Source organism: Physeter macrocephalus, chromosome 17, assembly GCF_002837175.3.
Source record: "Physeter macrocephalus isolate SW-GA chromosome 17, ASM283717v5, whole genome shotgun sequence".
Classification (NCBI taxonomy): domain Eukaryota; kingdom Metazoa; phylum Chordata; class Mammalia; order Artiodactyla; family Physeteridae; genus Physeter; species Physeter macrocephalus.
Genome location: NC_041230.1, coordinates 54,996,467 through 55,005,598, shown reverse-complemented (window position 1 = coordinate 55,005,598; position 9,132 = coordinate 54,996,467).

Here is a 9,132-nt window from a genome sequence, read left to right as displayed (position 1 = left end):
CAAAACATATATTGAAAAACCAAAAAAAAAAAGAATGAAAGAGAAATTAAGACACTTCCAGATAAACAAAAGTTGGAATAGTTCACTGCCAGCAGACCTGCTCTACAGAAATGTTAAAGGAGTCCTTCATGGTGAAATGCAAGGATGTTAGACTGTGATTCAAAGCCATAAGTAAAATAAGGAACACCAGTGTCTTAGTCAACTCGGATGCCACAACATTTTATCGCAGGCTGAGGGGCTTAAACAACATTTACTCCTCTCAGTTCTGGAGGCTGGGAAGCCTGAGCTCAAAGTGCTGGCAGATCGGTGAGGGTCCTCTTCCAGGCTTGCAAAAGGCCAATTTCTTGTTGTGTCCTCACATGGTGGAGCGAGAGAAAGAGATCTCTCTTGTGTCTTATTAAGAGCACTAATCACATCCTGAGAGCTCTACCCTCAATACCTAATCACCCCCAAAGGCTCCACCTCCAAATACCATCCCATTGCGGGTTGGGGCTTCCACACATGAATTTGGGGGGACACAGTTCAGTCAGTAGCAAATAGTAAAGGTAAATACACAGGTAAGCATAAAAGCCACTATTATTGAACTTTGGTTTATAACTCCACTTTTTCTAATATTATTTAATAGACAAATGCACACAATAATCATTATAAATCTTTGAACACAATATATAAAGATGTAATCTGTGAAAATAACAATCTAAAGGAGGGACAGAGGGGCTTCCCTGGTGGCGCAGGGGTTAAGAATCCGCCTGCCAATGCAGGGGACGCGGGTTCAATCCCTGGCCCAGGAAGATCCCACATGCCGTGGAGCAACTAAGCCCTTGCGCCACAACTGCTGAGCCTGCGCTCTAGAGCCCGCGAGCCACAACTACTGAAGCCCGCGCACCTAGAGCCCGTGCTCCGCAACAAGAGAAGCCACGACAATGAGAAGCCCGGGCACCACAATGAAGAGTAGCCCCCGCTCGCTGAAACTAGAGGAAGCCCGCACGCAGCAACGAAGACCCAACGCAGCCAAAAACAAACAAAGAAACAAATTAATTAATTAATTTAAAAAAATAATTTAAAAAATAAAATAAAGGAGGGACAGAGATATACAGGAGCAGGGTGTTTGTATATTATTGAAAGTAATTGGTATTATGTATATAATACAAAAATGGTATTATTAAATGCCATTTAAATGGTATTATTTAAATAAGTTTAACCTAGGTTGTCATAAGATGTTAACTGTAATCCCCAAGGTAACCGCAAACAAATAACTAAAAAACATGTGGAAAAAGAAAATGGAATCAAGATGGTATGCTTAAAAAAATTAAATACAAAAGCAGACAGTAATGGAAGAACTAAGGAGCAACAACAACAAAAAATCACACACACAGAAGACATACATAAAACAAATAAATGTAGAAGTAAATCCAAAAGAGAGCTGGGGTGGCTATACTATCATCAGACAAAATAGAATGTAACTTAAAAATTGTTACAAGAATCAATGGAAGACATTATATATTGATTTTTAAAAAAACATTATACATTGATGATTTTAAAATTGTTACAAGAATCAGTGAAAGACATTATATATTGATTTTTTCGAGATTATATATATATATATATATATCTCCATCAAGGAGATATAAAAATCATAAACATATACACACCAAATTACAGAGCCCCAAAACGTATGATCTAAAAACTGACAGAAGTGAAGGGAGAAATAGATAGTTCTACAACAATAGTTGGAAACATCAATTCCCCCCTTTCATAATGGATGGAACAAGTGGACAGAAATTCAGTAAGGAAATGGAGGACTTGAACACTATAAACTAGTTAGATCTAACAGACATACACAGCACATTTCACTCAACAACAGCAGAATAAACATTCTTCTCATGCGTACATGGAACATTCTCAAGAACAGATAACTCACTAGGCCATGAAACAAGTCCCAGTAAATTTGAAAAGACTGAAATAACACAAATGATCTTCTCTGACCACATTGGAATGAAGTTAGAAATCAGTAACAGAAAGGAAAGTGGAAAATTCCAAACACGTGGAAAGTAAAGAACACACAAATAACCAATGAGTCAAAGAAGAAATCGCAAAGGAAATTTTGGAAATTCTTGGAGACTACAGAAAATGAAAAACGTATAGGATGCAGTAAATACAGTACTCCAAGGGAATCTTACAGATGTAAATGTCTGCTACACAAAAAACAATGAAATCAATAACCCAACTTCACACCTTAAGGAACAAGAAAAAGAAGAGAAAACTAAACCCAAAGCCAGGAGAAGTGAGACTTTGGGTTTAGTTTAAAGGATAAAGATTGGAGTGGAGATACATGAAATAATCAACAGAATCAGCAAAACAAGCTGGTTCTTTGAAAAGACCAATTAAGTGGACAATTCTTTATGGAGGCTAAGAAAAAAGAGAAGACTCAAATTACTATAATCAGTAGTGAACAAAGGGACATTACTATGGGTTTTGCAGAAATAAGGTTATACAATAAACAGCGGCAATATATTAGAAAACCTATATGAAATGGACAAATACCTAGAAACACACAAATTACCCAAACTGACCCAAGAAGAAATAAGAATAGATCTGTAAGAAATAAAGAGATCGAGTCAGTAATCAAAAACATCCCAAGAAAGCAAAGCCCAGGAACAGATGGCTTCACAGGAGAATTCCACCAAACATTAAGGAATTAACACTAATCCACCCCAAACTCTTGCAAAAAGCAGAAGAGGAAGGAACACGTCTGAAGTTACTGGACATGCCCTAAGTTATGAGGATAGCATAATTCTGATTCCAAAGTCAGACAAAGACACCAAAGAAAAAACCTATAGACCAGTATCTTATGAATACAGATGCAAATGTCCTCAAGAAAATCCTAGCAAATATCACTCATATGTGGAATCTAATTTTTAAAAATGATACAAATGAACTTATTTACAAAACAGAAATGGACTTACAGATATCGGAAACAAATTTATGGTTACCAAAGGGGAAACGGGGCGGGGGCATAAATCAGGAGCTTAGGATTAACATACACACACTACTATATATTAAATAACCAACAAGAACCTACTGTATAGCACAGGGACCACTACTCAATATTCTGTGATAATCTCTATGAGAAAAGAATTTGAAAAAGAGTGGATATATGTATATGTACAACTGAATCACTTTGCTGCACACCCAAAACTTACACAACATTGTAAATCAGCTATAAATCAATAAAATATTTTTTAAAAAAGAAAGGAAATACTAGCATGCTGAATCCAGCAGCACATTAAAATGATTATACACCATGATCATGCGGGATTTATCTGAGGAATTAGAAGGGTGATTCCACACACAAAAATCAATCCATGTAATACACCACATGAATAGAAGGAAGGGAAAAAATACCACATGATCATCTCAATTAACGCAGAAAAAGCATTCGATAAAATTCAGCATCATTTCATGATAAAACATTTTAAAACCAGGGAGAGGGACTTCCCTGGTGGTTCGGTGGTAAAGAATCTGCCTTCCAATGCAGGGGATGCAGGTTCGATCCCTAGTCAGGGAACTAATATCCCACATGCTGCGGGGCAACTAAGCCCGCGCGCCACAACTACTGAGCTCGAGCGCCTCAACTAGAGAACCTGCGTGCCACAAACTATAGAGCCCACGCACCCTGGTGCCCAGGCGCCACAACTAGAGGAGACAAAATCCGCACAGCACACCTAGAGAGAAGCCCGCGCACCGCAATGAAGAGCCCACGTGCCATAACGAAAGATCCCGCACGCCTCAACGAAGATCCCACGTGCCGCAACTAAGAACAGACACAACCAAAAATTAATAAAATAAATAATAAATCTTAAAAAAAAAAGGAACAGAAGGAGAATACCTCAGCAGGCCCCAAGCTAATATCCCAAATACCCAAAGCTAATATAATAATCAGTGATGAAAGACTGAAAATTCTTCCTCTAAAATCTGGAACAAGACAAGGATGTCCATTTTCACCACTTCTATTCAATATTATAGTAAAAGTTCTAGTCAGAGAAAGAAATAAAAGGCATTCAAATTAGACAGGAAGAAGTAAAACTATCTCTATTTGCAGATGACTTGATGTCATATGTAGAAAGTCCTAATAAAGAAATTCAGCAAAATTGTCGGATACCAGACCAGTGTCTTTTAATAACTTGTACTTCTATACACTAGCAATGAACAATCTGAAAAGGAAATTTATAAGATAACCTCACTTACAATAGCATCAAAAATAATAAAATACTTAGGAATAAATTCAATCAAGTCCAAGATCTGTATACCCCAAACCACAAAACCCTTCTGAAAGACATTAAAGATGACTTAAATAAATGGAAAAACATCTTGTGAAACTTAATATTGTTAAGATGGCAATATTCCCCAAGCATTCTATAGATTCAACACAATCCCTACTAAAATCCCAACATTCTTTTTTGCAGAAATAGAAAAAGTGATCCTGAAATTCACATGGAGTTGCTAGTGAAAAATAGTCAAATAGTCGAAACAATCTTAAAAAAGAACGGAGCTGGAGGACCCACACCTCTCAGTTTCAAAACATACTACAAAGCTCCAGTTTTCAAGACATTATGCTTCTGGCATGAGGTCAGACATAGGGATCATTGGAATAAAACTGAGAGTCCAGATATTAACCATACAACTGGTTTCCTCAAGGGTGCCAACACAATTCAATGGGGAAAGAATAGGCCTTTCAACAAATGGTGCTGGGAAATCTGGATATCCACATGCAAAACAGTGAAGTTGAACCCTTATCACATACCATATACAAATTAACTCAAATTGGATCAAAGCCTTAAATCTAAGAGCTGAAACTATAAAACGATTAGAAGGAAACAGAGGTGTAAATCTTCATGATCTTGAATTTGGTAATGGCTTCTAACATACAACACTACAAGCATGAGCATAAAGAAAAAATTAACTGAAACTCATCAGCGTTAAAAACTTTTGTGCATCAAAGGACACAATCAAGAAAGTGAAAAGACAACCTACAGGATGGGAGAAACTATTTGCACAGCATGTATCTAATGATGTCTAGTATCCAGCATACCTAAAGAATTCTTACAACCGAACAACAAAAAGGCATGCAACCCAAGTAAAAAATGGGCAAAGGATTTGAAGAGTGATTTCTCCAAAGACAAACACACATCCAACAAGCACAAGAAAAGATGCCCAACATCACTAGCCATTAGGAAAATGCAAATCAAAACCTGAGTAAGAAAAAGGCGAAAGATTTATGCGTTCTGAAGAGAGAAACCAGAGTATGGACTTGAGGACATGGGGAGGGGGAAGGGTAAGCTGGGACGAAGTGAGAGAGTGGCATGGACATATATACACTACCAAACATACGGTGGATAGCTAGTGGCAAGCAGCCGCCTAGCACAGGGAGATCAGCTAGGTGGTTTGTGACCACCTAGAGGGGCGGGATAGGGAGGGTGGGAGGGAGGGAGACGCAAGAGGGAGGAGATAAGGGAACATATGTATATGTAAAACTGATTCACTTTGTTGTAAAGCAGAAACTAACACACCATTGTAAAGCAATTATACTCCAATAAAGATGTTAAAAAAAATAAATAACCACGTAAAAAAACAAAAAACAAACAAACAAAAAAACCTGAGTAAGCTTTCACTGCTAGGGCCTGGGTTCGATCCCTGTTACGGGAACTGTAATCCCACAAGCCTTTCCGCGTGGCAAAAAACAAAAAAACAAACACCTCAGTGAGATATTTCACACCAGCCAGGATGGGGCTAGTTCTGGGTATTTTTTGGTTTTTGGTTTTTTAAGAGAAAACAGGTGTTGGCGAGGAGGCGGAGAAACTGGAACCCTCATATATTGCTAGTGGGAATGCAAAATAGGCAACCACTGTGGAAAACGGCTTGGTGAGTCCTCAAAAAATTAAACAGACTCACCACATGACCCAGCAATTCCACTTCTAGGTATACACCCAAAAGAACTGAAAATAGGGAGTCAAACACTTGTACACAGGTCACAATAGGCAAGTAGTGCAAGCAACCTAAATGTCCATCAACAGATGAATGGATAAGCAAAATATGACATAGCTATATAATGGAACATTCTTCAGCCATAAAAGAGAATGAAGTCCTGACACCTGCTACCATGTGGGTGAACCTTGAAAACATTATTCTAAGTGAAAGATGCCAGATCCCAAAGGCCACGTGTTGTATGGCTGGCGGTTGCCAGGTGGCTGAAGAAGGAGGACTAGGGAGTGATTACTTAATCATTACTTAATGGGTACCAGGTTTTCTTCCGTGGTGATGATAATATACTGGAACTTGATAAAGGTGGTGGTGGTACCTTAAATGGTTAGTTTCATGTTATGTGAATTTTTCTTCAATTAAAAAAAATTAAGCATAATCTATAGGACCTATTTTAACTTTCCTCCCTGCGAAAAAGAAAAGTGAAAAACCAACGCTACTTACCTTGTTCCTGGGATGGAAGACCCTCCAGGGTGACGGTGTCGGCTAAGCCGAAGTGCAGCGTATTCCGAGCCAAGCTCACAGGAGGACCAGCGCGGGATAAAGTAACTTGGAAGCTCGTTTTGCCAACCCTCAAACTTCTGAGGACGCGCAGCACCGAGTGGGGCCTCTCCTTTCCGGACACCACGCTCAGCCGGGGCTGCAGACCGGTGGCCACGCAGGACGGTCCCCGGAGGACGACGGAAGCTGGACGGGTTAGGGTTCGAGCTGGACGGTCCGAGCTGGACGGCCGGAGGCGCTCCCTCCCTGGCTGCAGCGCCGCGGCCGGCCGCCGGGGAGCAGTGGTGGCCCGCGCTCCGCAGGCCTGGCTCGAGGCCGGCACGGGGTCCTGCAAGTATCCGGCCGGGAACCCCTCACGTTCCCCGATCTCTCCAGGCCCCGAGCCGCCTGAGGGAGCGTCAGCCCGCGGTCCGCGGGAGCGACCGAGGCGCTGCCTGCAGACCTCCTTCCTGCTCCGACGCCGCTCGGACCTCGCGCGCTCCAAACCGCCCCGGAGGTCGCGCTCCCAGGCCACGCTCCGTGCTAGGACGTCTCGCTGACCACGCCCCCGCGGCCACGGCCAGGCCCCTCACCTGCACGGCCAGGCCCCTCACCAGGCCTCTCGATGGCCCCGCCCCCAGCCCGCTCCGGGCCACACCCATCCGCCCCGCCCCTCGGCCCAGGCCCCGCCCAGCGGCCTGCTTTGCCTTCCAGGGCTCCGCCCCTCCGACACCGCCCCTCTCCGGCCCCGCCTCTCTCCGGGCCCCGCCCAGGCCCCGCTCCGCCGGCCTCCAGAGCCCGACACCTACCCTCCGACACCGACCCTATGGGGCCTCGCCCTCTCAGGCCCCGCCCCTCAGGTACCGTCCCTCTCAGGCCCCGCCCCGCCGGCAGCCGGAGTGCAGAGCCCTGGGGTGGAGCTGGAGGCGCGGGTGCTGCGCGCGGCGGGCGGCTTCGGCCGGTCCCGGCCCCTGCTGGCCGCCGCCTCGTGACTTTCGTGCGTGGCGCTGGGGTTGGCGCTGGGCTCGGAGCTTCTCACCGCGCTGCCCGCGAACCACTGCGGGCCGGACCCCGCGCTCGCCCCCGGCCCCTGCCTGCCGCTGAGCTACCCCGAGCCCGCGCCCCGCGTCCGCCCCAACGGCACGCGGTCCTGCACGCGCGGCTGGCACTACGCGCTGCCCGCTGCCGGCCTGCTGCGCAGCCCGGTCACCCAGGTCTTCTGCACCTGCCCCTCCGTCCCCCGCCCCGTGTCTGCCTCCCTGCTCTGTCGCCCCCTCCGCCCTCAGCGCCCTTCCTCTGTTCCCCCTCCTCCAGTCCTGCCTCGCTCTTCGGCCCTTGATCCACCGGGGCTGTGGTACTGGGGCTTTCGATTGCGGGGGGCTCAGCCCCCTCTGACGGTCTGACGGTGCAGCAGGTGTCCAAGTAGGCAGGGTGCCGGGCCTAAAGGCAGAGTCCGAGGCTGGGAGCTGCCAAGGTGCGCAGGCAGTCCGGGAGGGAGGCGGTAAGCTGAAGGTTTGAGCAGGTAGGTGCCCAGCGGTCAGCAGGGCCTGGAGTTCCCTTCGGTGCCATGAACATTCTAGCAACCTGTAGCTTTGGGCTATGCAGGTGTTCAGACTGGGCTCCCAAGACTTTGAATCAAAAGAGTGATTGGGTCACTTCCGTTTCTGAAGAGCAGACCTCCCACCTGTAAGGTGTGTGCAGGCTGGCCTAGGGGCAGGGACGCCAAGGGCGCATCCCAGGGCTCCAGGAGCAGAGAGGGTAACGGGGCCTCCCTCCCCACCCTCTGGCTAGGCCAGCCCACCCTGTCTTCCTCTTGGCAGCCTCTGCCCCGCAGCCCCACCCCCTGCCCCTGGGAGGAAGGGCCCCAGGTGGAAACTTGGACAGGGTTGCCACATCCCTGCCAGGCCCATGTGGGGCCCTGAACCGGCCGGGCTTCCTCCTTCTGGCCACCTGTTTGGTGTAGTGATGGATCCTCGCCCACCAGCTTTCACAAGCAGTCGGATTTTAAAATAAAAACTCTGATGTAGGGTGACCCAAAAGGGTGTGTTAAGCTTGAGGAGAAGATACAGAGTAGGCCGGGAGGTGCAAAGCTGAGGTCAAGGGCCCTTGGCCGGGAAAAGCCGGTGAGCATGGCCCTACAGCCTCTTCCGGGAGTGGCTCTTGAAGTGCACAGGCGAGGGGAAGGGCAGGAGAGGCCCTGGGGCCAGCCTGGCAGCAGAGTGTGGCTGGAGAAAGGCAGGTGCAACCCCGTCCAGAGCAAAGGAGAAACCAGACCCGGGGCTCCATGCGGGTGTCCTGAGGACCCCAGGCCTCTACCCCCTGGGGGCTCAGACCAGGAATTGTCCAGTTCCACGTGAAGACCACCAGGCTCAGGAGGCCACACTGTGTGACCCTGAGCAAGTCCCTTGCCTCTCTGTACCTGTTTCCCCTTGTCTCCAGGGAGGAATTGGAACAGGATATCTAGGGTCCCTTCCAGCGTGACATTCTGGGAACTCCAGCGGGGGTAGGGATCCTGGCTAGCTGACGGGCGACTGGTGTCCCCTACAGTGGAACCTCGTGTGTGAGGACGGCTGGAAGGTGCCACTGGAACAGGCGGACTACCTCCTGGGCTGG